The following is a 27,115-nucleotide window of genomic DNA, read 5'->3' as shown; positions in this document are numbered from 1 at the left end:
GTAGTTGGGAGATGGGAGAGGTGACCATCTGAAGTCATAGCATGTGAAAAGGCAGTGTAAAGGGAATTATAAAATCTGAAATTGTGCTGTGCCATGAATTTAAGGGAACAAATATGAAAAACAAATTGTGGATTTTTGCCAAAAGAAATGATAATTTCCTTATGATTCTCCCTCTCATCCACCCACACTTTTCTGTTCAAGTGTAGCCAGTCTTTATTAATTCTAGATTGTTGTATTTACATGCATTCATGTAAAAATTGTTATATTACTTATGTCTGTACCAATTTGCCATTAAATCTATTTATCCATTGACAAATGATCTAGCGATTCCATTAGTTTTCTACAATGAGGATGTTAGATTATGAAATGGAAACTATTTATTTAGTCAAGGACATTAAATATGACAGTGTGGATGAATACAGTACAGATTTCCACATTTTCCAAATACATCACAAATTAAATGTAAAAATGAGTAATCATGTCTGTGAGGAAAGAAAGACATGACAGAGCATAAGGCAGCAGCGAGAAACTGTGGAGCTCAAAAAGTCCATCCGAAAACCAAGACAGTAGCAGCAGGCACAAGACTTGCATTTCCTACAGGCAGCAGGATGCAGCAGCCTCTGCTGGGCTGAAGCTTTCCAGGTGGAGGTAGCTCTGTCCTCCACAGTGAAAATGCAGCCTTGGTCAGCAGCAGAGCCTGGTCTTGGTCCGTAACTGTGCCGTTCTTCCCCTGCTGGTGGCTGGAGCTTCTCCTGAATACCCCTCTGAACTGACCTGGTGGCAGAGCTGAGTTACCAGCAGCCTCCGCTTTGTGCACTTTGTGCCCATCTGTGTGTTTTGAATTGATGTGCTGTCATACACCGGAGTACCGAGCTCTCTTAGGACAACTATATTTTAATAAGATTGTTAAAGTTCAGTTGCTGTTTCCTGGTCTTTAATGGCACAAATATTAGTAAAGCTATTACCTAGTTCTTGGCACCATCTTCCCTGATGATTAACGTATTGCATGCGATGGCTGTGCCACAGGCACTGCACAGCTTTCCAAGCAGCAGCAGGGGGTTGAAGTGAGAAGCTAGAGAACATTTGTGCATGCAGCATTTAGGGACTATTTAAAAAAAACAAAATCTGATTTTTATTGCACAAAGTCCACTAAGGAAAAGGCCAGGAATTAAATGAAAGCAAGGATCCATCAATCATTTGTTGAGCTGGAGGACAATTATTCGTTACTCTGACAAGATCTCTCCTATGCATTTGCAGGACTGTGCTTTTCATATAGTAGGCAATTAAGTGCTTGCATTATACATGAAAAATATAACTACTTTTTGTAAAGCATACATCAAATGAGAACATTAACTGCTATATATTTTAAAGAAAAGAGGGATGCTGCATCCAACGTGGGAGAGGGCTGGGAAGCAAGGTGCAGTGTACGGCCAGGTAGGCTGGGCAGCAAGTCCGGGCAGCACTCAGAGATGATAAAGTCACTGCAGAGAAGCTAAATGAATCCACTGCTTTTGTTGGGTAACAAACCAGAAGTTTCCCTTGGCAGAAACTTCAGGAATGAGATCTTCAGGCTGCAATAATTTAATAAAAACATCATCTCATTGCTTGGCAGTGCTCAAAATGAAACAAAATGTAGGGGCTCCTGAGACAGGACCAGAGAGCCTCTTTTGCCTTACCATATGAGTCCCAAGTTTGTCTGCATCTTGAACATTGCTTGCTCATCTCAAAAGGACAAAACTGAAAAAGTCCAGAGCAAAACAGAAGATGATTAACCAAATTTATGAAATGGCTTCTATATGAGGAACAACTACGTAAGTCAAGACTTTTCATTGTGGAGAAAAAAAAAAATAATAAAGCAAGTGAGCAAGCAACCAAACCAACCAAACAAAAAACAACAACAAAGGGGATATGGTAGATGTCTGTAAAATCAGGAATGGTCTGGAGATGGTGCAAAGGGTTATATCTCTGTCTTCTCAGAAAAATTTGGGAGCGTGACATTGGTTATTGGTAGCCACCAGACTCTGAACAACCAGGAAGGGCTGAGTCTTCATGCACAGCTTAGAAAAGCTGTGAACTACTCCCCTAAAAAGTAACTTCACAGAAAAGGTAAGCACTGTGGCTGCCAGATACATAGTGACTGCAGCGAGTGCAGAGCATCCCTCAGCTGAGAATACTTGAAGCCTGAGAGAGTATTAAGGGAAATGTGGTACACATGCTGTTCTTGTACTCTGGGCTAGGCGTCTGCTCATGGCTACAACTGGACAAAAATTTCTGTTGTGAATAGCCCCATGTTCTGGCCCCGTTTGACTGATCATAAAAGCTGTGTTAATACAAGCATTCTAAGTATACATACATCATCCTTCTGTGTGTGTGTGTCTAAGCTAGGTATAAACGCAATGAAATGTCATTCAGTGGCTGCCTGAACTAACCTGGTCTCAGGGTTTAACTTTCAAATACACAGAGACTGCTGTTTCCATTGTTTTTCACCTACGACCCCTCTTCTTTCGACTCTTCGTTCTGTGGCCCTGTTTTCAGCCTGATGTAGGATAAAAGCCTTCCCTGCCGGACGCATCGCTTACAGGCATGCAAGGCACACGAGGGACTCCAGACTGCTCTGCAGAAGCCTGCTAGCACTGCACACAGGCAGCTTCCTCTGTGCATGTTTCTTGCTTGCAGTGGAAGGCAGATAGAGCAAAAAGTGATGGCAAGGTTTTAGACTTTCTCTGTGATGAAAGGGGGACGTGGGGCTGCTTTTACTAGGAGCCACATCCCTGTCAGTGTGTTTGGATAGCTGTGCCTCCTGACAGAGGTACCGCTTCAGGTGGGACTAGGGCTAGGGAAAAAGATAAAAGTGCTTCAAGCATGAGGAAAAACTATCTGGCAGTAATTCTTGTTGCTGTTCTCTCTAGACAGCTTCTGCTTCAGGTCAAATATGCCCTAAGAGTTGGGCCAAGCTTCCTGTAACCCAGGAAGAGGAGACGGTTGGGGGCCCTGCATGTTGGTTTTGGTTGGAGGCTGAGAGGTGAAGGTGGTTTCTGCCTACCTCCCCAGGAGCATGTCTTAACTAAATGAGGAGCTACCAAGCTATGAGCTTCCGGCATGCGTGTGGTACAAAATGACATCTTAAGGAGCTGTAAGGAAATTCCACATGAAAAGTGCTCTTGTTTATGCTTCCACTTGTTCATATTGCTTTTAAGATTGCCTTTGCCTGCAGAGCAGAAGGGAGCAGTGAGGGGCACGCTGGTGCTGCACAGTAGCTCGATGCTCTGCCTGGCAGCTGTCCTTTTCTGCAACTTGCTCTGTGCTTGAAAAGTCACCTGTAAAGCCCAAGATGCCTGTTACCAGAGAAGCAACTGATGCTGGTTGAAGGGCTTTGGCTTCTCTGAGCAGCAAATAGCAAGGAATGAAGAAATCTTCTAAGTGTTGGATAGAAGTGGCCAGAGGGAATTTCCAGAAGTTACTTATGTCTTACCAGGAAAAAAAACAAAACCAAGTAAATGAAAATTCAGTGCAACTAATACTTGTCTGTAGGAGTTGTTGTTTTTTAAATAATGCTCCTAACCTGCATAAAATCAAATGTATTATAATGAAATAACATATTTCACTCTTCAAATTATAGTGCTTGACCTTGACAAGCATTTCATAAAAAGCACATTAAAAATAAGTATTTTCATGTAAATTGCTCTGCTCCTTCAGAATTAGTGAATTGAAAAATGACTTAATAGCAGATTTTAGTCGTAAATGATTCAGGTTTATAAAGACTTGATGAATAACAAATCTGTGGATTCCCTTTCTGTTATACCGCACTGTTTGAGAGCATTGGGTTAGAGTTAGCAAATTCATTTCAAGTTGTAGATAAGCATTACCATACCCTTTCATGCCTGCTTAATGATAATCTTGTTCAGTGTTATTAGAGGATTTCTCATTCATATGAGCATTTCTTGTATGTTAAGGTGGTGAACTGTTATGTCGCTGCACCTTCAAAATGCATTTACCCTTCCTTTGCTTAATGATATGCACTTATTCAAGGCTGTTTTAGTAGCAAAGGATCAGCTATTGATATACAGGTGTGAAGAAATGTGGAGCTGTTAATAGGAAGAAAAAAATATACCATGAATTCAACAGTATTCAATATCGTTTTGTGGGTCCTCATGCAGACGTCAGCCTGGTCTGATAGTAGAACCAGACTCTACTTTGTACACCTAACCTAAACTCTTGCATAAACTTTTTGTGGTATGGTCTTAAATACAACCGTAAATAGCAACTATGAGCACCTTCCTTGCTTTTCTTGTCAGACTGCTTCAAGAGAATGACACAGGGGAACTGAACAGCTATGCTATGGCTATAACTATATTCATACGATGGGGGACTTGGTTTGCTGTGCTGTCTGGAGATATTGTGACTGTGATTTAGATCATGACTTCAGCATTTTTCATTTAAAAAAAAAAAAAGAAAATGGCAGTATCTTCAAACTAGCTCAAAACTGAATCTTTAGAAAAAAACTTTTTCAAAGGTAACTGTTGAGGCTTTCTGATTTATTTTTTTTCCCGTGTTAGAGATGATTTAGAAGCTTCAGACAAGTGTAATGGATCATAAAGGTACTGTACAAGTGGAAGTTCCTGTTATGGGGCCTCCATGATAAACACCTTGCCTTTATTCTTACACACTTGGATAACTCCAACATTTGGCTTTACTCAGACTTTCAAAATGAGCTGAGCTGCTGAATTTTGTTGTGTTTTATTTTCAGCCTAAATTGTGATCTGCCAGTAATAAAGGGATTTCTACCTAAATGGGAAAAAAATTGCTTGATGTCTTCTGGATTTCTTGATATATTTAAGAACTTTTGCAAAATGAGTCAGTGATGAATCAACAGCTGTTGACTGATTTAATTGGTAAAATGCTCTCTGGTTCTAGCCATGAAACAGAAAGACAAAAGTTCCACATTAAAACCAAGCTATTGAAAATGAAGATAATAAAGATTTAAAGAGCAGACTGAAAAGTACTTTCCACAAAAAAAAAAAAAAAAGATACCATTATTTGTTTCCAGAAATGATTTCTAAATGCGGCCACTGAATTCTCGATAAAATTTTGTATCCTAAAAAAAATAATTGATTTCTCACAGTTTGTAATGGCTACACAAAGGATAAAGACATAGAACAAGCGTAGCCTTGGGATGTCATCCCCCCAGTCTGGGATGGCAACAGAGCTTTCTAGATCCATGCCATTTCAGCTATAGAAGTGCAAGGTCTACGTCTGAAGCAAGTTGGTGTGGAAGTAACTCTTATCATCAGAATACACAACCTTTCTCTAGCACAGCTGTCATGCGGAAACATATTATTGCTCAAGGCTGTTTATTATTTCTTAATAAAACCGAAATGCCAGTACAGTCCAGAGGCTTTCTTGCAGAGTCATCCTGCTTTATCATCAGTCTTGTCAAAGTTTCTTGTCTGTGGTTGAAAATAATCTAAGCCTGGTCATTGATTCTCTTTTTCTGATGTTGGTTGACATCAGCAGTTTGGTAGACAAAACAGTGCTGTAAATAAACTTGAATTATTTTCAGATGTGAAAATAGCACTAGTTAGAGATCAGAGCAGTTACTGCGAATGAACCCAAGTTATTTAAATGCATACTGAAAATAGATACAGAAGATGGAAATAAAGAGCTAGAGAGAGTGTTTTGACAAGAGCCATGCTCAGTAACATCCTCTCGTTCATATCTGAACTGTAAAGTACAAAAGGAAAATAAATGCAGCTTATCTGCATAATCACCAAGCCATTTCACATCAGCCTGCCTCCCTCCTTAGCTAGTTATTTTGCTTTCTTGTTTCTTGGTTTGGGGGGTTCTTCTTGTGCCTACTGTTCACTAAGAATAGTGCAAGACAACCCACATCTTTGGTCCCAAGACCTGGGAGCAGAATCACAATTGCTCTCCCCAGACAGGGAGCTCCCATGCTGCCAGAGGCCTACTCTTCTCGCGTCAGAATCAAAAAGTTCTGTCTTTTTCCATATATATATATGGAAAAAGACAGAACTTTTTGATATATACATAAAGTCTCAAGTATATTTGGTTCAATGGTTTCTACTGCATTTTGAGCTTTGGAGCAAGTAGAGGACAGGCAGCAATCACGTGGAGCTTCAGGCCAGGAGCCTTTTCACTCCCCGCAGCAGCTCATCAGCAGTTCAGCATGACAGCGAGGGCCTCTTCATCACATTGGCAGGGTTTGTCTCGTTTGTGGCAATTGGTAGGGATGTCAGTGACCTTTAATGTTGCAGCTACTATTTCCCTGCTGGTCATATTATTAGGTACACCTCTAGCTAAGTGGCTCCTCATGTATTAGAGCTGAAGAGGCGGATGGCTGGGAACCACTTGGGTTGTTCTCAGAGGAAATAGGCTGGGAGTGCCTTTGACCCCTACACGGATGGTGCAGGCAGCTCTGTGGTGGCTCTGGGGCTGCTTCGATCCAGGGCTGCAGAGCCATAGGAGCTCTGGTCTCGGCACAGCCCTGGGCCTAGCTCCACAGCAGAAGTTGAGTCCCGGGTTATAAATATCTTTTTGCATGAGCACTTTTCTAATACTGCTGGAACAGTGTAGATTTTCCAGTAGTGGTTCTTCAGCACTATCGTCTCATTTATTTCATTAAGCATAGGCTGTATGATATTAGTCTTTAAAATGTAACAAACTGGTTTACTTAGGATAGGCTGACAAGCAGCTCCACTCACCCCAATGTCACTTGTGACAAAGCTTGTGGGGATGAAAAGTCTATAAATGTGCATCAGTGTGCAGTTCTTCTCTTAAGGTGATGAAGTTTTTCCCCAGGAGACTCTTGGTCCAAGAGACTTAATAAGAATAGATGCTGAACCTGATGTCCTCGTAGGAGCAGATTGGCAGAGGGTTTAGTTGTGACTCTGGAAAGACAGATAATGTGGAGGAAGGAAGAGAGAGTTTATTTTTTTGGTAGCTAAGGGAAGAATGTTCCTACAAAATATATATATATATATATTTTTTTTTTACAGGACATTGCATCTTTTTATCATGAGAACTGCTAAAATTAAGCCTCTGCTTTGCAAGTCTTCTGCTCTAATTCTAAATGGTTTGAAACTTCTTCTGTTTCTGTAGGAAATAAGTCTTTTCTCAGCAGCTTTAACTGTCAAGCCATGAAGAAAATTACTTTCTGCTTTTTACTACTTTTTATTATTTTATTTATTATTTTATTTTTATTTTTAAATTACTTTTTAAATTATTACTTTTTTTTTTTTTAATTATTACTTTTTAAATTATTTTTACAATATCTACCAGGCTCATGTTGTTTTCAGAATATTTTCAACAGAAATGCTAGAGAGCATTTAGTCACTAGGATTTTTGTTCTGGTTTCTTTTTACATTAGACAAACAAATAGGTATGTAAAATAGAGGAAGCAGTATTTTTTTTTTTTAACCTACTGAGAAATACTCTTGCAACATCAGCAGCCATTGTGAATAGGAGTTTCAATGTACTGCCATTCCTCCCAGTAGTTGTGGCAAATTGTGCTTTTAGTTATCTTGGTCTAATCTTCCTTACTGGGGCAGTAGAACCTCAGCACTAGGCAATTTTTCTTGTGTTTAAATGTCACATCAAGTTATTTATTTTCTACATATCGCTATTGAAGGAAAAGCAAAAGCCATATCAGCTATAAAACTTTGCAAGTTTTTAGAAGTCCCCCCACCCTGTCTCTGTCCACTTAATTCTGTGTGATTTATCTTTGATAACATTTGGTATTTTATTTCATCCATGACCTAAAAATCTGAGAATTTCTTCAGTTATGATGTCCATTATGTGGAATGACAGTAAAACAAGATTATAAGAAACAGGTAGTAACAAAGAAATGTTAATTGGCATTGGTGTCAAGGCAAATGCATTGAACTAATATATTCCAGACATTTCGCCAGCTTTCTTTGAAGGCAAATTGATAACAATAGGACAGGTGTAACCACCAGTGGGAAGGTAAAATCCCCAGAGCTTCTGTCTCTGCTGCTTTCCTTGTAAGGACTTCTCTTACAGTTACGATTTTAAATATTTTGTGTGATGCCTTTAGCTATCTGTCTATTCTTCTGATTATCTAATACCTGTAAACCATTGATCAGCTCCGCGACAGCATAGTTCTGTTCTTTTTTCAGAGAGTGGAGAACATTTTCCTCATGCTTAGCAGTTCAATCAGAGTAGATGTTTGGAATATAATCCATGTTCTGAAGATGGATGAGTCAGTACAGTCTCACTCAAGTCCCTCATGATATCAATTCCTCCTGCATAAAAATAGTTGTGTTTGAAAAAACAAATGGAGTGATCACTGGCTGACTTTAGTGTGGGATGGATATGCATCTGAACTGGAACTGATTAAGGATTTCTGTAAGACTCAAAACATAACAACTGGTCCTGCTCGGCGATGCTGTTCATAGAAGCAAACTGGTTTTGATGTATCTGTTTAATATGCTTTATGGTTGCAAGACATATTCAGCTGATGCTATTTAAAAAATGCCTATGCATGTGGAAGACTGGAGGATGAAGTGGCAGGCATGTCATATAAATAATCTTAAATTTCATGCTCGAGAAGAGAACATTGCTTGTGGTATACAAACTCAGTCCCAACTACTTGAGGCTTGAAATAAGTGGACAGAACAAAGTGTCTCTCTTATTCTCACCCCAACTTAGCACCCCAAGTACAACCTCGTGCCTTTCCCCAGGCACTCACTGAGATGAGACGTTTGGTGTTTGCTGTGTTCAGGGAGCAGCCTGAAACCACAGCCAACCTGGCAGGGATGAACCTTGCAGCTTACCTTGGTCTGGCTCCTTCCCTTTTTGCTTGCGAAGGTCTTCCCATCACCCTGTGGGCCAGACTGTTAGTGAAATGTCATAAATAAGTTTCTCCACGTAGGGCTTGATACAGATCTTCCAAATGACGAACTGTATAAATACAATTTTTTTTTGAATAGATTGTTGCTCATCTAAAAATCTACCTGTTCATGCTCACTACTATGCTCAGTGAGCAGTAAATCAAGGAAAGGAATGTTTCATTAAAAGTTCACTGAAACTCATTCACTTAAATCCCTCGTTGAATATTCGTGAGTTAGCTATTGGTTTGATTTTCCTGACAAAATGATTCTGATCTTCAGTGAGATTTTGTAGATTATACTGAAATATTGGTAATGTAAACTGCCACTGCAAAATGTAATGCAAACTATCACAAATCAACACCACTATTTCCAAGAAATCAAAATCCCAAACTCTATTTGAGAGTCTGCAATGAACATGAACCATATTTAAGAAACTAAAAGAGAAAGAAAATCTCTGCAGGTACATGTAATGATGTTATTGAATTTCAGTCTCGTTTTATTGTTTTGTTTTGACAAAGCACAGGCCTATAATCCTTTACTCCTATGAACATTAAGAGAACCTTCTTCAAAGAGCTTAAAGTGAATGCATGTAGACTTCAGTAAAGTCTAATGGCTTCCAAAATGTTTAAATTCATTATTAATTTTTGTTATTTAAAGGAAAGTACTTCATGCCTTTGTGTTGGCAGTAGGGATTTCCCGATTGTGATTTGTCTGAATTTCCAAGCTTGTTTTAGACCTTAATATGCTTAATAATTTTGGTCAATTCTTTCATTTCCTTGAAGCTAGCTTCTTATGCGAAGACTTTTTTTCCTGCTTCTTAACTTTTAGTTTACTGTGGTAAATAACAGTGGAAAGTTTGACTTCAGTCACTTTGACACAAGATAACTCCATTGGCAGGGCATTTTAGAACATTAAAATTTTTACTTAGGGAATTAAATTATTGCCTCCAGTAATTGCTGAGGATAACAATACTCTTTCAACCCAGCAGTTCCAAAAGCAAGTAATTGAGTCTCCCTGGGCACAGTGAAAGTGCTCAGTGCTGTCTTTTAATGGTATTTTTTGAATAATTATAGTACTGAGTGATCATTCCGTGCAATTTTACTTGTCTACTAAGAATCTTTAAATCTTCCAAAGCTCCCCTTTCACGTCCAGGAAGCCTTCCTTGTGGTATCATTACAGAAAGAAGGATAACGAGGAAAATTTAGCAAAGCAGTGTTTTGCTATTTTAATGTTGGAATCATTTAGTTTTAGCAAGATATTTTTATACTGCTGAATTAGTACCTGCCTTATTTATAGTACAGGCAAAACATGTCATAGGTATGCCATAAAGAGAAAGTTGTTTTTTTGATTTGTAGCAGGTTTTAATTATGCTGACCTTGTTGGTAATCTTAGAGAATTTTACTGGTATCACCAGAGAATAGGATGTTGCTGAGTAAAAGTCAGCCAGAAGGCTCACTGCATTTGTTCTCACAATGCTGTTAAACCTTTTGTCTACCCCAATCATCTTTTGTAAATTATTTTCAAACGCTTCTTCACTCAGCTCATTTGCAGTATGGAAGAGTAGAAGATATGGGGCAATTCAGTGAAGAATGCTTGTTTCTGGCCTGATCAAAAATGTGAGATAATCATTTTTCCAACACCAACTTGACATGATTAATTTAAAACTGAGAGATATTTTGCAATAAGTATGAAATAATTGGATATAATGAAAGCCAAGCTGTGGTTGTGGAAGAAGTTTAGAGCTCTGAATTTTGACAGATGTAAGACATGACAGTGTTAATGCTGGTGCAAGCATCTGTGGTTTACAGGTGAACCACTGAATTTGCTGCTGAGGCTGTGACTGTACTGCAGAGTGTTTGAATTCTTACCAGTGACAGCAGTTTGTTTTTTTTTTTCCAAAAGGAATTGGCATCATCCTTTCTTTTGTCTTTCGTTGCCTGCCTTTCTTTTGGCCACTCTATCTCTGTGTCTCTCTAATAAATCTCTACCATTTACCAGTTGTTCATCATAGGAACACACAGCTATAATCAATGAAAGCAGAGGCCTTCAGTCCTACTTGCTGTTCCCAGAATAAAAGGAATTCATAGTGTCTTTCAGAAGAAAATTTGTTTTCTACTGCTAAAAGATATAATCTTTTCCCCTCTGTCAAAAGTTATTTGTCTTTAATCATTAGAGATTGGCTTAAGGCTGAGGCATATAATTTAATATCCCTATCAAAATTGCTATCATTTGTTACTTTTTTTTCATGTTCATCAAAACTGAGAGTTAATAAGGACACAGCATGGCAGTTCTAAGTTGGAATGAGATCTTGCACTGAAAGCAGAAATTTCAAGGCAACAAAAGTATTTGTTAATATATATATATATATCAGGCAAGAAGAAGGTGAGCTAGCGCAATTTAAAATTTCCTTTTTTTTTTTTTGCATCAAACTTAGTCTTTGTTATAACCAATAAATTTTAATTCCCTACTGTACTGTGCAAAATGAGAAGTGTATTTATTTCTATATCTTGATTCTGTTTACTTTACAAAAGCAAATAACAGAAATTCATGTGATGAATTCTGGTACTACTAAATGTTTAGATCAAATAAAAATATGACATATTAGCACCAACACAAAATACTAATTGAATATTATATTCTGTATTTCCAGTAAAAAAGGGATACTTTGCTCGTATCAAGGCATTCACAAGGTGCTTTGTCATTTCCAAATGCTATCTGACTGCTTTGCTGGATTCCTTGCTGTCATGTTTCTCTGCCCGTGCCATCTTCTTGTTTAGACTGTAGCCTCCTATGATATATTTCAAACAGCTTTCTACTGTGCTCCATCACACTGCAGAAATATTTACCGGTAATGTGAAGTCTAAATTAAGGAGGCATTCTCCTTTCAGTATAAATTCAGCAGAGTAAAAAATAAAAATAGTAACAAAATGACAGGCCGATATGATATTCCACCTCAAATTTGTATATTTATAAAGCTAGCACCTTTCCTCAGGAGGCTGGTGCACCTTCCAGACCCAGTCTTGCCTTTCAATGTGCCGGTGTTGACAAGGCAAGGAGGGGAAAGTTCTCCTGTCACCTTCGTGGCCAACTCGTCTCTTCTGCTTGTGTTTCGAGAGTCAGCATGGTGGCATTGCATACAGTGATTTTGCAACACTATTGTAAACATCCCTCCACAAAGTTCTCTTGCTTGAGATTGAGAAAAAAAATGTGAATTAGAAAAAAGTTCTTGCTCTTAAGTGATATAATTTTGGTAAAGGCGGGAAAATGGTCCAATGCTCCCAACTCAGTGAAGCATCTCCAGTGATTGTTATTCATTCAGACATCTGCAGGGAGAATGCGTGTCTCTGGATGCCTGTCAGAAGTGTTTCTCAGAGGAGATTTTTGGCTTGCTTTTGCACTTTCTGTCTTTAATGACAAACTCCCATTTCACTTGGATGGTATGAAATCAGTACTTCAGATTTCCTGCATCTTTACAGATTTATCTACTACAAACTTGTGTAGCAACCCAACATGGGTTCATGAGGGGTAGGTCCTGCCTAACAAATTTGATTTCCTTTTATGATAAGATCACCCATCTAGTCGATCAAGGGAAACCAGCTGATGTGATCTTTTTGGACTTCAGCAAAGCTTTTGACATGGTTTCCCATAGGATCCTACTGGACAAAATGTCCAGCATACAGCTAAACAAAAACATCATACGATGGGTGAGCAATTGGCTGACGGGCAGGGCTCAAAGGGTTGTGGTAAATGGGGCCACATCTGGCTGGCGGATGGTCACTAGTGGGGTCCCTCAAGGCTCCATTTTAGGGCCAGTCCTCTTCAATGTTTTTATAAATGATTTGGATGTAGGACTAGAAGGTGTTCTGAGCAAATTTGCCGACGACACCAAACTTGGAGGAGTTGTGGACTTGGATGAGGGTGGAAGGGCCTCGCAGAGAGCTCTGGACAGATTGGAGAGCTGGGCGATCACCAACCACATGAAGTTTAACAAAAGCAAGTGCCGGGTCCTGCACCTGGCACGGGGCAACCCTGGCTATACGTACAGACTGGGTGATGAGACGCTGGAGAGCAGCCCCGCAGAGAGGGATCTGGGGGTTGTGGTTGACAGCAAGTTGAATATGAGCCAGCAGTGTGCCCTGGCAGCCAGGAGGGCCAACCGTATCCTGGGGTGCATCAAGCACGGCATTGCTAGTCGGTCGAGGGAAGTGATTGTCCCGCTCTACTCTGCGCTGGTGCGGCCTCACCTCGAGTACTGTGTGCAGTTCTGGGCACCACAGTACAAAAAGGACATTAAACTGTTGGAGAGTGTCCAGAGGAGGGCGATGAAGATGGTGAAGGGCCTAGAGGGGAAGACGTATGAGAAGCGGCTGAGGTCACTGGGCTTGTTCAGCCTGGAGAAGAGGAGGCTGAGGGGGGACCTCATCACAGTCTACAACTTCCTCGCGAGAGGGAGTGGAGAGGCAGATGACCTATTCTCTGTTATCACCAGTGACAGGACCCGAGGGAACGGTGTGAAGCTGAGGCAGGGGAAGTTTAGGCTGGACATCAGGAAGAGGTTCTTCACCGAGAGGGTGGTCGCACACTGGAACAGGCTCCCCAGTGAAGCAGTCACTGCACCAAGCCTGTCTGAATTTAAGAAGAGATTGGACTGTGCACTTAGTCACATGGTCTAAACTTTGGGCAGACCTGTGTGGTGCCAGGAGTTGGACTTGATGATCCTTATGGGTCCCTTCCAACTCGGGATATTCTATGATTCTATGAATCCTACAACAAGTAAACACTAACAAAAAGTTTAAGGTTGACAGTGCTGGGGATGAGACAGACAAAAAATAGGTAATAACTACAGCTAAATTTTACAGTCTTTACCACATAGCATTCCTGTTGAGATAAACACAAATCCTTAATTCAAACCAGCAGAATTTGGCCCAGTGAAACAAACTGATTTCAGATTCTTCAGAGAGAGAAATGAGAGAGCAGCGAAATGAGAAATCTAATTTGTATCCACTATATGGCTTTTTTCATCAATGTGGGGAGGACAAACCATTTTTTAAAGTGGACTGTAATTGCCCTTGGCTATATAGATTAGTTCTCCAAAGAAAAAATGTCGGTGTCCCACTTATAAATTGTTAGTGTGATGTACTGGCAGAAATAGGTTCATAAAAGTATTTGATGAATACTGTTAATAACTGATATGAAGAAGCTCTTGTACTTATTTACCTCCAGTCTATTTAAACAGAGAGATGGCTTCAAAAGTTACAGTTATTTGCAGGGAACAACATCATGTGAGGAAATTTCAGAAATCATCTGAAACTCCATAATTACATAAGCATAATTATAACTCGATAACCTTGTGTATGTTTATGTGCTGTTTCTCTCTCCCTCAGTAACTACTTTTTACTTGGGGCTTCTTAAAAATAGGCATATAAAATACTTTTTAAAATCAGAAATATCCTGCTATACTGAAGATGAAATTTAAATAAACCTTGTGTTATTTCTATCAATCATTTTCGTATTTATTCCCATGCTGATCTAAGGAGGAGGAAAGCTCTTTTTAGTATTCCTTGAATCTACTGCAGAAATTTCAGCATATCGAAGAAATAAATGTTATGACAGAACATTTGCAACTGAATGGTCAGCACAGACCATGGCTAACACATTGTGTTCCCACTGCTAAAAATTTGAAAGAGTAAGCAACGCACAGCCATACAGACAAGTACAGGTCTGTGCCTTTCAGAGGAAGGAAAAGATGCTGGTTCCTGCTATTTCCACACTGCTGATTTATATCTGGAACAGACCATTAGCAAGTCTGCATTGAGCTAGAGGTTTCAGACTATTATTGACACAAGAAAGAGACCAGTAACCCTGGTTAGTGCTGAGCACTGATACGGTGGTTTTCCCTATTCAGAAGAGCACCTAGAGACTAAATGAGCTTTTTAAAGCTACAAAAAGGAGGAAAAATGGAGGAACTTTCTCTGTTGCATCTCACATGGTGCTGTGGTTTGGATTTGTAGCTAACATTGATAATGCAACAGTGTTTTGTGTATTTCTCAGCAGTGCTTGCACAGGGTCAAGTTTTTTTCTGTTTCCCACCCTACCTCTGCAGTGTGTAGTCTGGGGGTGAGCAAGAAGCTGAGAGTGGACGAAGCTGGGAAAACTGACCTGAATAGTTCAAAGTGATATTCCATACTATGTAGCATCGTGCTGAGGTAGAGGAAGAAGTGAGTGAGGGTTTTGTCTTCTCAGATGGCCAGTGCTTGGAGACTGGCTGGGCATTAGTCTGCTTGTGGGAGGCAGTGAGTGGTTGCCTTTGCATCACTTTCCACCCACACACACACCCTCTTCCACTTGCCTCAGCCCATGACTTTTCTCACTTTCCCTTTTCTTCCTCACTTTCCCATCCCAATGAGGGAGGCTGGGAGTTAACCAACAGCTGTGTAGGTACTTGTTAGAAGTTAGTAACAAGCTTCTGGCCAGGTCAGCCCACCAAGATGAGAACCCTGAATGAGCTCTGGGCAGGAAAGCAGTCTGCCATATAATAACAAACCTGTTGCCTGCTTGTATGTCCTTCCTGCTGAGGTTCTGATGTTGATGGTGTTGTGAGTGCATTGGTTGGGGTATTGCTGTAGAGATTTGCATAAGAAAAGATTACAGATCAAGCACTGGCACTACCCATGTGTCAGTGGTGTCAATACCCAGGGCAGAGCCCCTGGCAGTGGTAACCTCCACTCAGTGCAGTACTTCTGAATTATTTCATATCCAAGTTTTAGATTACAGGGGATAATCACTCTTCTGCACAGCAGAAGGGGAAAATGTGAGAATACAACTTGTGGTAGTTTGTAAGTGTCTGTAGCAGAGAAGGATCTTGCACTGTTGATTCCACCCAAAGAACGAATACTGTTACTAATCCACTAGAGCAACCATTTTGTGTAAGCCCCACACATCACCATTTATTAAACGACTAATTTGTTCTCCAGAGTCCAGAGAAGATGAAATGAGGGATGAGCAACAGGGCATCTAGGGTAAGCAGTAGAATTACTCTTTTCTGTGTGAGAGAGTAGAATCTCTCTTTTCTGTGTGAAAAAGATGAGAACAGCCTGTTTCAGGAGAGCATGCAGAGTTGTCGTGACACCTTCTCTGAATTGTAATATGTACTCTTAGCAGTAGTGTTAAGACACAGAGCATCTGTACTGAAGGAAGGATGCAGATTTTCCAAATTTAGAAGTCTGCATAGAACATACTTGCCTCTAGATGCATTCCTGTGGCAGTCAGTTTAATTCCAGCTGACAGCAGGGAGAATTAATATGTGCTAAAATTTATACATATATATATATATATATATATATAATTTTAATTTGCAAAGTCTGCGTTTCTGAAAAAAAAAAAGATAAAGCCCAAAACAAATTTAAAATAAACTATACAATTCAAATGTTTTGTAAGATAAAATGTAATATGAAAACATTCACAGTGTTTCACATTATATAGAGAGGTAAAAGAGATTAGTTTTATTTTAGAGAATTATAGAAGGGCTAACTGTCTCCTCCTTGTGCTATGTTGCTTTTATTTTAAAACTCATTTTCTGCTATGAGGAGGACACACAGAAATCTACAGATGGTTTGTTTAACACTTTTAATGGATGCACAGTAATCCTCTCAGCTCTAACAGAATTGCCACTTCAATTCAAACCTAAGACATATGTATGAAAGAAACAAAGAATAACGATGACAGTTTAGACTTAATTCCAAGTCATCTTGTTTGTCAAGTCAAAAGTGGATCAGTGTTTCCGTGTTTAAAATGTGTTAAAAATACAATAGTTTGCAAGTAAAAATAGCCCTCATCCTAAATCCAAAGTGTATTTTTTTCCTGTCAGCGTTTCCCTTAGCCTCAGGAAACACAAGGGAGAGAAGTGTAAGGGAGAGAAGTGTAACTAGTTGTCTGCCTTTAAGCACACGACCTGTCCAGTCACCATCCTTGGGAAAAAATAGCTGTACACCCACACAAGCCCATAAAAATAACAATACAGGCCAATGAGCCATCGAACTGAAGAGTGGCAAGGTATACACGATTAAGAACCTGAAAACTCTTCAAAAAATCAGTGGCAGTTGTGAGCAAGTACATTTCTGGAGACTGTCAAGCGATCTGTAAAGAGAAGAAAGGACCAAATTCACAATACATGTTATTGCTAAGCTGTCTTGATGGGGCCAGTCCTTAAGTGCTAACAAGACCTCTGCAAAACAAACTGCTGTAAAGTATACAAAGCAACCTTGAAATATGTAAGTGAATGGAGGGTTAAAGCATATTCCTTGACCTTCTGCTAGCATATATTTCATGGTGTCGTTGGTTTTTTGTTTGTTTTGTTTTGTTTTAAATCAGAAGGTTTCTTTCTATGGCAGTTATTTTATGACTATTCAAGAGGCTTGAGTGCTGAGGAGAACAAGGGCACACTAAAAACAGGCTATATTTTAGATAGGAACTTGAGAAGGATACACAACTTTTCAAATAATGTCCATACTTTTAAACTTTCAGCCAGAGGCTGTGCTGATAATTGTCATAATAAATTTACAAAAGCTAATGCGAGCTCTGGAGAGCTCGGGTCAAGGAAAAGCACCTTGTTACCATATACATTAACTAGAATAGGAGACCAGTAAAGGACCGAAAGGACCTGCTGGCACCACCATTTTCCTCTTTAATATATACTGTTGGCATGTGGATGCTAACAAACTGTTCTACAAAAACCTCTCACGGAGCTGACTGGCTCTAAATAAGGTCAGATTTGCAGTAGATCCGTACATGCTTAACTATTCTTTGACCATAAATGTTCCCCTTTTCCTCAAAGCTGTTAAAGCTTCAGTCAAATCTTATTGTATCTAGAGAAAAAAGTGCAGTGCTTTTTATTTCAAAAGTATTCTTCATTACAGACATGGCTGCCAAACCATGGATGGGATTTATTTAACCAAAAGTGAATGTTGAACCCACTGTATCTCACTCAGACTTTACTCATTAAGATTCAATATTGATCTTAGCAAAATCAGTGTTGCTTATGTTGTAGCTTACAGAATTATAGGGAATGGAGACGGATGGGATGTGTTTTTGTCTTTTTCACCACTTTTAAGATACCAAGATTTGATGTGCTGCTATAGGTCCATTTTCTCTGACTTCTGAGAAAAAAACTAATTTATCTCAACCAGAACATTGTCCATGTAAAATCAAAAAACAAACAAAACAACCAAAAAAATAAAAATGTTGTTCTTGGTACATCTACTGCAAAAACAACAAAAAGACTACTGCAGGTATCAGAAATACCTATGGAGATATGAAACAGCGGTCATTTTCTTTGATAGCATGGATTTCTCTTTACTGCTATATTGCCTTGAATAATGTTTCAGACCCTCCTAACATGAAGTCTTTCTTCCTTCTACACCCAAAAACGATTCATGTGAGAAATAAAGTAACATTTTTCATTTAAATTGTCTGCTACAGTGAAGGGTGGACATTTTATCAGCACCAACTGTCAGCTATTTCCATGGCTAGCCAAAGAGACACCAGTTGAGTGTCTTTAATTCTCCTCGATGTTCTACAGTTCCCCATCTACCATTCCCATAAAGCAACAGACGTTTTGTTTCCCCTCACAATTAAAGGGGAAAAGATATAGAATAGCAATTTTGCTGCAGTGTAAAAAGAGATGTAGCACTTGAATTTTCGCAAGAGTTATAAGTAGTTACCATAAAAGCATTGACCTTTATGTCACTTTACTACATGGCCTTTTACTGAAGTTAACCTGACTGGAGAGAAATAACCTGAGTATCCAGCTTTAGTTAACTGTGCAAAGAAGACAGGAGTGGAGAACGAAATTATGCCATTCCAAGGCCAGGCACAGCAAGAAAGTCTACCTCCCACTTTTTGAAGCACTGGGTTAGCAAAAGTGATATCCTCAGACCCTTAAACAGATACCAGCCTTCAGAAAAATATGTTAAAAAACATTGCTAATGACAAAGATTGCAAAAAGGGAAAGATTTGTTAGCTTAGACCTTTGCTGATGATATACCATATTTTGTTAGCTATTATTTACTTAAATTTAGTCAAAAGATGTTGATCGTATTTAATAGCTGAATTATATACTTAATACTTTGTACCTCTCTATACCATATGCATATATTTAATGTAGCCCAAAGATCTGTAGTAGTTTGCAGGCCTTATTCTGTAGTAATTTTTTTTATTATTATTTAAGAAAATGAAACTCAATAAAAGACAGTATGCCTGCAAGCTTTGCCCATCTTGAGTCTTAATACATAGATTTTTCTTCATAATAATCTTCTAACACTAGTTTAAGCATTCATTTGCTTTTTTCTACTATTCTAACCCTCTCTCAAATAAACAAATGGAATAGAAATGAGCTTAAAACAACCACACCATAGATAACAATAATGGAAACTGAAGCACATTTCCAGCTATCACTCCTCATGGATTTACAGCTCATCAACCAGCTCTGTTGCACAGTTTTGATTATGACAAACCATAGTTCACTTACACAGGTGTGGTTTTTTTTTTTGTTTGTGTGTGTGGTTTTTTGTTTGTTTGTTTTTGTTTTTTGTTTTCCATACAGTACTGAATCATCACTGGTCTTTTTCTGTATTAATTCACATAGAAACATTAATATTCCAACTGCAGATACGAGTAAGCCATATAGCTCCTGAAGCTCCAAGGAAAAATTGAGGGTTTGGCTACAGGTTTTAAGATACAGGCTTCTGAATATTTGCCAATATATTGAGAATATTCTCTACTGCAAAGTGTCAGTAGGTAAGTATAGAGTAAAAACCATATTGAGCTATATATAGAAGAAATATCTAGTCATGTTGGTGTAATCTTCAGGCACTGAATACAAATAATTTCTTTTGACATTATAGACATGGTCCCCTATTGGACCCCATATAGACATGGTCCCTTTACCAGGACTGTGTAAAGCAATGTGCTGAACTCATCTTGCTTCAATTCCTCCAGCACTAAATAGTCCAAAGATTGATACTGCACACTGTATGTTACTGTCTGCTCCTGAGCCTTATTATCTTAGTTGGTACACTACCTGAGCAATGTCAGATTAATTTAGGGGTGAATAGTTTCCACTGCAATATCTGATAGAGACAGCACCTGGGAAAACAGTGACTTTACCAAAATATGCAGTATGTTTCATTTCAGGGCTTATGCTCGGGGAGTATATTAATACCATCTTGCATGCAGTGTAAAAATATCTTTAATGAAAACCTAGATGCTGTAACAAGGGCTCTTATTAGACATACATAGAGACAGGATATATCTTTAGACTGTGAAGGAAATATTCCATGAAAAGAAATACTTATCTCTACCCAACTCACAGAGACTACAAAAGAAAATCAAGATTATATATATATATACCCAAAATAAACACCATTGATTTTCCCCTTACTCTTCCAAGAAAGAAGAAGAAAATACTTCACACTACGATCAACTTAAATGAGGTCAGAAGCTGTGTTTAAGTGACAATCAGCCTCTCTGTTCTCTGTTGTTTCTTGTTGTTTAGGACCAATTGCTTTCATTTTGGCTTCCACTCTTTAGGAACTTTTTCCATTGTAGCAGCCTAGAGGCCTCCAGTAAAGTGTTTGCATAGGTAGAAACAAAACAGAGACATCAGATAAGGATTTTGACTGGAAAGAGTTTCATTTAGAAAGATAATCTTGATTGTATTGAGACGAGGGAAGGGCCATATACTTCAAAAGATTCTGCTTGCCTGGGAGTTTGGCAAACTTCAGCAACTGCAGTCATGGGTAGTCTGACCTTTTAGTGGAACTAAAGAAATACCTGATTTGTTGTGGTATTGAATTTCCAAGACCACCTTCTCATTTGCAGCAATTGGGCTCCTCAGTTATGAGTATCTATTTTCCTTGGGTTCTCAGTATCATTAGTTGAGTTTTGTTGCTTTAATTATTTAAAAAGTAACTTTGAAATGGAATGTCCTTTTTGCAAACATGACCTTACATGGACCTGAGCTAGAAACTACTGCTATCTGAACCGTCACTTACTGCTATAGTGGAACTCTGCCTGCTGGGCTCTGTAATGCAGGAAACAGAAACTTTCCAAAGTTTGAGTTCTTAAGCAATGGCTCATAGAATTTTTGAGCTATATATTTTGCAATGTATAAGCGAATATTTCTATATAGAAAGAAAAAAGAAAACAAACTAACAAAAGCAAAACAGAATGAAAAACATGAAGTGGAGCAGGAATAAACCATTTCAGTAAAAGCCTTTTTTTTAAAAAAAAAAAAAATCAGATTTTACTTGCTTGTGGCTGTCTTCCCGCTGTGAATAAGAAAGGTATATCCAAACAATAGTGGAGTATAAAAAAATGAGAAGTCTTAATACTTTGTTAATTGCTTTATACTGGTGGCACCCTCATCTAGAGGTCAACGGTAAAGGTCTTTACTCAGACACAGTAGTACTAAATTTCATGCCTACATAAACAGAGAAAAACACTCCTTAATACATACAAATAAATTTTGCTCCTAACATATACAGAATAAAAGAGATTTAAGGCAGCCTCGTCAAAAATACATAAACTTGGGGTCTAAAATTATCCCTTAGGAGTAATACTAGCAAAAACTTGAACATTTCTGTTGGATGTCACTTCTATCTGTTTTGCCTTTACTTCTTCATCTGTCTTAAAGTTGCAAACTAAGCGCTGCTTCTTTTGAAGTCATGAATGTTGGAATTAATTTCACTGTGTAGTGAGATGCTCTGGAGTTGTCACAGCAATGGCTGCTTTCCAGGAGGTTTGCTTGGAAATAGGAGTAATGGCAGGTGTGGCTGGGCAAGGAGCACATGTGGTCCAGTGGTGAGGAGTAGGGTTTCTGGAGAAAACACGTATTAGATAGGGACATAAGTAATCCCAGTGGTTTCTCATGAATGCTAGTGTGGATTGTTAATCCTGTGAGAAAAACAAGGAGGCTTAAATTCTATATGTGAAGATGTGGATATTTGGACCTGCTGCAGAAGGCAGGCAGCACGTCAGAGTTCTGGCATCCTAAAAGTTCGTTGAAGTCTTTAAAGGCAGAGTTTTCTGTTCAGCTGTGGGTTCCTCAAGGTTTCTGTTTTCTAGAGCAGACATGCTTAGGTACATTGGATTTGCTAAGCAGTAAGGCAGTTTTCTCTCTTCCCAACTTCTAAGTAATAGTCTTTAAGGAAAGATAACTTTGATGCTGAGTAAGTTCTGCGCCCTATTAAAAAACAGTTTGGTTTAGATTCCTTGTAATAATATTTTGAGAAATGGTGCATTTTTTCTTTATAAAATTTATTTGCCTTGATAAATGTTAAACTGTGCATTAAAATGACCTATAAACCATTCAGTATTTAATAGTAACTGCCATGCATGTATTCACTGTAAAATGAGGAATAATAGTGCTGCAAAGAGAAACAAGTTATTTCCTCAGAAAATTACTATTCCTTTATTCTCTTGAATAAATGAAAAGACTCAAAAATATCATTACCAAATACCAGAATTCCCATTGAATGACTAGGAGTTACTGACCTGAACATGTTAGCTGTCATTTGGGGACTCCAGATGTGTCACACTCCAGGGGCTCTACTGGTCTCTTCCGTCTCTCTTTCATGGTTAGTGGATATTTCCTGAAAAACTTATCAAATATAATTTCTGAAAAATAATTATCTGGAAATATCTCAACTGTCAGGTCAAATTCTACCATCTTCATAAAATACCACACATATACTTGGCAGCATGAGCCTTTCAGATAATTAATATCACACAAAACTCTAGTGAGTTATTACACCCAGTAATAAGAAATACAAGCACTTTCCTTGCAGCCGTGCCTTTTCTGATGATTCTCTCCATCTCTAGATCCCAGCTGTGCTTACCTCTAGGACACAATTATACCAGAGTCTTGACAGTCTGTCCATCAATTCAGGACAGAAATGTAGACCTAACCATCTTGAGCAAGTATTGCTGTGCTAGGAAATTGGCTTGTTAAGACCTTTCAATGGGAGGTCATCCACGTCCAACACTTACTAGCTTATTAATAAGTGTAGGGATAAAATTAGGAAGGCCAAAGCTCATCTGGAGTTCAATCTGGCTACTGCGGTTAAAGATAACAAAAAAAGTTTTTACAAATACATCAACACAAAAAGGAGGACTAAGGAGAATCTCCATCCTTTACTGGATGCGGGGGGAAACTTAGTTACAAAAGATGAGGAAAAGGCTGAGGTGTTCAATGCCTTCTTTGCCTCAGTCTTTAGCGGCAAGATCAGTTGTTCTCTGGATACCTGGTACCCTTAGCTGGTGGAAGGGGATGGGGAGCAGGATGTGGCCCTCACTATCCACGAGGAAATGGTTGGCAACCTGCTACAGCACTTGGATGTACGCAAGTCGATGGGGTCGGATGGGATCCACGCGAGGGTACTGAGAGAACTGGCGGAGGAGCTGGCCAAGCCGCTTTCCATCATTTATTGGCAGTCCTGGCTATCAGGAGAGGTCCCAGTCGACTGGCAGCTAGCAAATGTGACGCCCATCTACAAGAAGGGCCGGAGGGTAGACCCAGGGAACTATAGGCCTGTTAGTTTGACCTCAGTGCCAGGGAAGCTCATGGAGCAGATTATCTTGAATGTCGTCACAAGGCACTTGAAGGGCAACCAGGTGATCAGGCCCAGTCAGCATGGGTTTATGAAAGGTAGGTCCTGCTTGACGAACCTGATCTCCTTCTATGACCAAGTGACGCGCCTGGTGGATGAGGGGAAGGCTGTGGATGTGATCTACCTTGACTTCAGTAAGGCTTTTGACACCGTTTCCCACAACATTCTCCTCAAGAAACTGGCTGCTCGTGGCTTGGACTGGCGTACACTTCATTGGGTTAAAAACTGGCTGGATGGCCGGGCCCAAAGAGTTGTGGTGAATGGAGTCAAATCCAGTTGGAGGCCGGTTACTAGTGGAGTCCCCCAGGGCTCAGTGCTGGGGCCGGTCCTCTTTAATATCTTTATCGATGACCTGGACGAGGGGATCGAGTGCACCCTCAGTAAGTTTGCAGATGACACCAAGTTAGGTGCGTGTGTCGATCTGCCCGAGGGAAGGAAGGCTCTGCAGGAGGATCTGGATAGGCTGGACCGATGGGCTGAGGTCAACTGTATGAAGTTCAACAAGGCCAAGTGCCAGGTCCTGCACCTGGGGCGCAACAACCCCAAGCAGCGCTACAGGCTGGGAGATGAGTGGTTGGAAAGCTGCCTGGCCGAGAAGGACCTGGGAATACTGGTTGATAGGCAGCTGAATATGAGCCAGCAGTGTGCTCAGGTGGCCAAGAAGGCCAACAGCATCCTGGCTTGTATAAGAAGCAGTGTGGCCAGCAGGTCTAGGGAGGTGATTGTCCCCCTGTACTCGGCTCTGGTGAGGCCGCACCTCGAGTACTGTGTTCAGTTTTGGGCCCCTCGCTACAAGAAGGGCATGGAGGTGCTCGAGAGAGTCCAGAGAAGGGCGACAAAGCTGGTGAGGGGTCTGGAGAACAAGTCTTACGAGGAGCGGCTGAGGGAGCTGGGGTTGTTTAGCCTGGAGAAGAGGAGGCTCAGGGGAGACCTCATCGCTCTCTATAGGTACCTTAAAGGAGGCTGTAGCGAGGTGGGGGTTGGTCTATTCTCCCACGTGCCTGGTGACAGGACGAGGGGGAATGGGCTCAAGTTGCACCAGGGGAGGTTTAGGTTGGATATTAGGAAGAACTTCTTTACTGAAAGGGTTGTTAGGCATTGGAATGGGCTGCCCAGGGAAGTGGTTGAGTCACCATCCCTGGAGGTCTTTAAAAGACATTTGGATGTTGAGCTTAGTGATGTGGTTTAGTGGAGGTTTTGTTAGTGTTAGGACAGAGGTTGGACTAGATGATCTTGGAGGTCTCTTCCAACCTAGACGATTCTGTGAATAAGTATCATTAACTTATTTTAGGATCCAAAACTCAGTGGTGATAGGAAGACTGTGACAGTGTTTCAAACAGGACTTTGGTGAACTCTGCATGCCTGTATAATTAACAGTAGGGAGAGTTTTGACAAGCCCAAGGAAATTCCTTTGATTTAGAATATTTTTTAAGCTTTTAAGGATTAATGGGAACTGAGTCTCTTCAGTTATCTTCCCTGTAAAAATTGTTCCTCAGATTCTGAGTTTCTTATTAAAGGACTGAAATAAGTGAGACTATGTAAAGCTAAGTAAGCTAAGGCATGGCTTGTGGTTTCATGTTTTCTTGGGTCAGGGCTCTGCTGTAAACTGGAGCAATTCTTCTGAAAACAAAACTTTTCCACATTCAGATCAGATAAAAATTATTCTAGAACTTGTATGATTTATTATTTTTTTTGCACCCTGCCAAAAAAATGCACCTTTTCTATTCACGTATTACAAAAGGCCTTTTGAAAGCATTTTAAATTACCAATACAATTAAAATACAGTTCATTAAAATTCATTTTGTTCAGTGATGTGAAAAACTGTGAAACTATTAAAGCTAATTACTAATAGCAAATTTGCAGGAAAACCAGATGAAATGGACATCACACTTACATTGATTAATAATCTTTGAGAAATGCTTATTCCAGGATATTATCACATCTGCAGCTTAAATTAATTTCTGTTGCTACAGAAACACATCTTTGTGCTGTGCTGCATGAATCATGAAGCTCTGTCTTTTACACATGTATTAAGCTATGGGTTTCATTGACATTAACTTAACTCAAATATTGCCACAAGAGATAATTGTACAAGTCCTCAGAGTTCCCTAATGCAGAATGTAATTTGTTTAATATATGCAGATTAAGGGCCTGATTCATCCAGGGATACAAATTCAAAAGTAGTCTCATTTGGAGCTAGCAGGACTGTCTAAATTGTTAAAATAAAGCAAAGTACTTAACATCTGAAATTGGGGCTTTAAATAGGAATCTGGAAATAGATCTGTAACTGCAGTCCTTTAAAGCCGTCTTCTATGCCATTAAAATTTTCATTAATTGGAAAGGAAAATTGTTATTTGAAATATAACAAAGGAAATTGTTATTTGAAACTGAGAATTTCTACTTGCCTCTTTTTTTTCTTTTTCTTTCTTTTTATCTTTCTTTTTATCTTTCTTTTTTCTTTTTCCTTCTCGTAATTGGTACAGGTTTTGTTATGCATATTCTAAAATGCAAATCAACATCAAATATTTAGGTATAGGGATTAAATTGGAAATGCCAGGTCAGCACCTGCCTGCCAGTGCCAGCTGCACAGAGGGCAAGGGAAAGGGTAAAATGAAGAGCCACTGGCCATGGAGAGGAATTCTAGCTGGGGAACATATGGTCTCATCTTTTTTTTCTACAAAATTGCAGATTACTTTCAGAGGGTAAATGATCCAAATGTTACTGACTCTTGTCCCTCAGCACCCCTTGGATGGACGAGTTATCAAATCAAAAAGTATAACTAGTTGAAAAATTGAATATTTGTGGAATTAGCATAATATTAGAATAGGCTATTTATTTTTCTTGTTTTCCATTAAAAAAAAAAGGCTCCATCAAGAATTTTATGTATGTATTTAGTTGCCCATAAATCTGCCTGAAACACTGCTCAGAATTCAGGCATTTTTAAGTTCTCATTTTTCCATAGCCCTGTTTGGAGCACACCTGCTTAGGGAAATTAGTGGAGAACTATGGTGTGAATCTCCAGTCTTTTCGCAGTGCGGTTTAAGCCCTTTAGAGAGGAACAAACGCAATTGCATGCTGGGGACCTTTCATGAAAGCTGGATGAAGCCGCTCCAGAAATCTGTGTAGAATAGCTGAGTCATACTTTTTATTCAAATCACAGTTTATTTACGTTAGTCATGCTATACCCCAGTGCCTGCATATGCACATCGACACTTCCCTTGATGATACAAGGCGTAAGTCCCTCTTAACATTGTGGAGAGAGAATACAGTAGACGCTAATGCAGTCTTCAGCGCAACAATGCCCTCACATTCCCAACGAATATATGCAGCTCTCAAAATCCTTGAAACACAGAAGCACGTTGTTCCATTCCAGACGTTTTCTGTGACTTGGAAGTCTCAGCATGCCTTACATCTCCCTCAAGTCTGGTTTTCCTTGGGCAATATCCTTCATTAGGACCCTTCCTTCTATTCCCAAATCTATCAATATGCCTACATCTCATGAGAGGAGCTGACCTCACAGGTGGTGATTTTCTTAATCATTGTTAGTGGCCCTTGTAGGATGCAGCCATTGCTGCAGCTACA

At 39.5% G+C, this 27,115-nt stretch overlaps 1 long non-coding RNA gene across 1 annotated transcript; it reads right to left on the bottom strand.

Annotated features, from left to right (window-relative positions):
• Nucleotides 1–22,931, bottom strand: LOC121074495. The gene is made up of 5 exons (XR_005822384.1): nt 22,419–22,931; nt 8,103–8,279; nt 6,720–6,905; nt 1,677–1,737; nt 1–1,571 (listed from the first exon to the last, which is right to left on the bottom strand). It is a non-coding gene; the product is annotated as an uncharacterized LOC121074495 (long non-coding RNA).
• Between the last annotated feature and the right edge of the window lie 4,184 nt (nt 22,932–27,115).

This window comes from Cygnus olor, chromosome 9, assembly GCF_009769625.2.
Source record: "Cygnus olor isolate bCygOlo1 chromosome 9, bCygOlo1.pri.v2, whole genome shotgun sequence".
Taxonomy (NCBI): Eukaryota; Metazoa; Chordata; class Aves; order Anseriformes; family Anatidae; genus Cygnus; species Cygnus olor.
The sequence above is the reverse complement of the archived record's forward strand: the minus strand, read 5'-3'. Positions and strand labels throughout refer to the sequence as shown.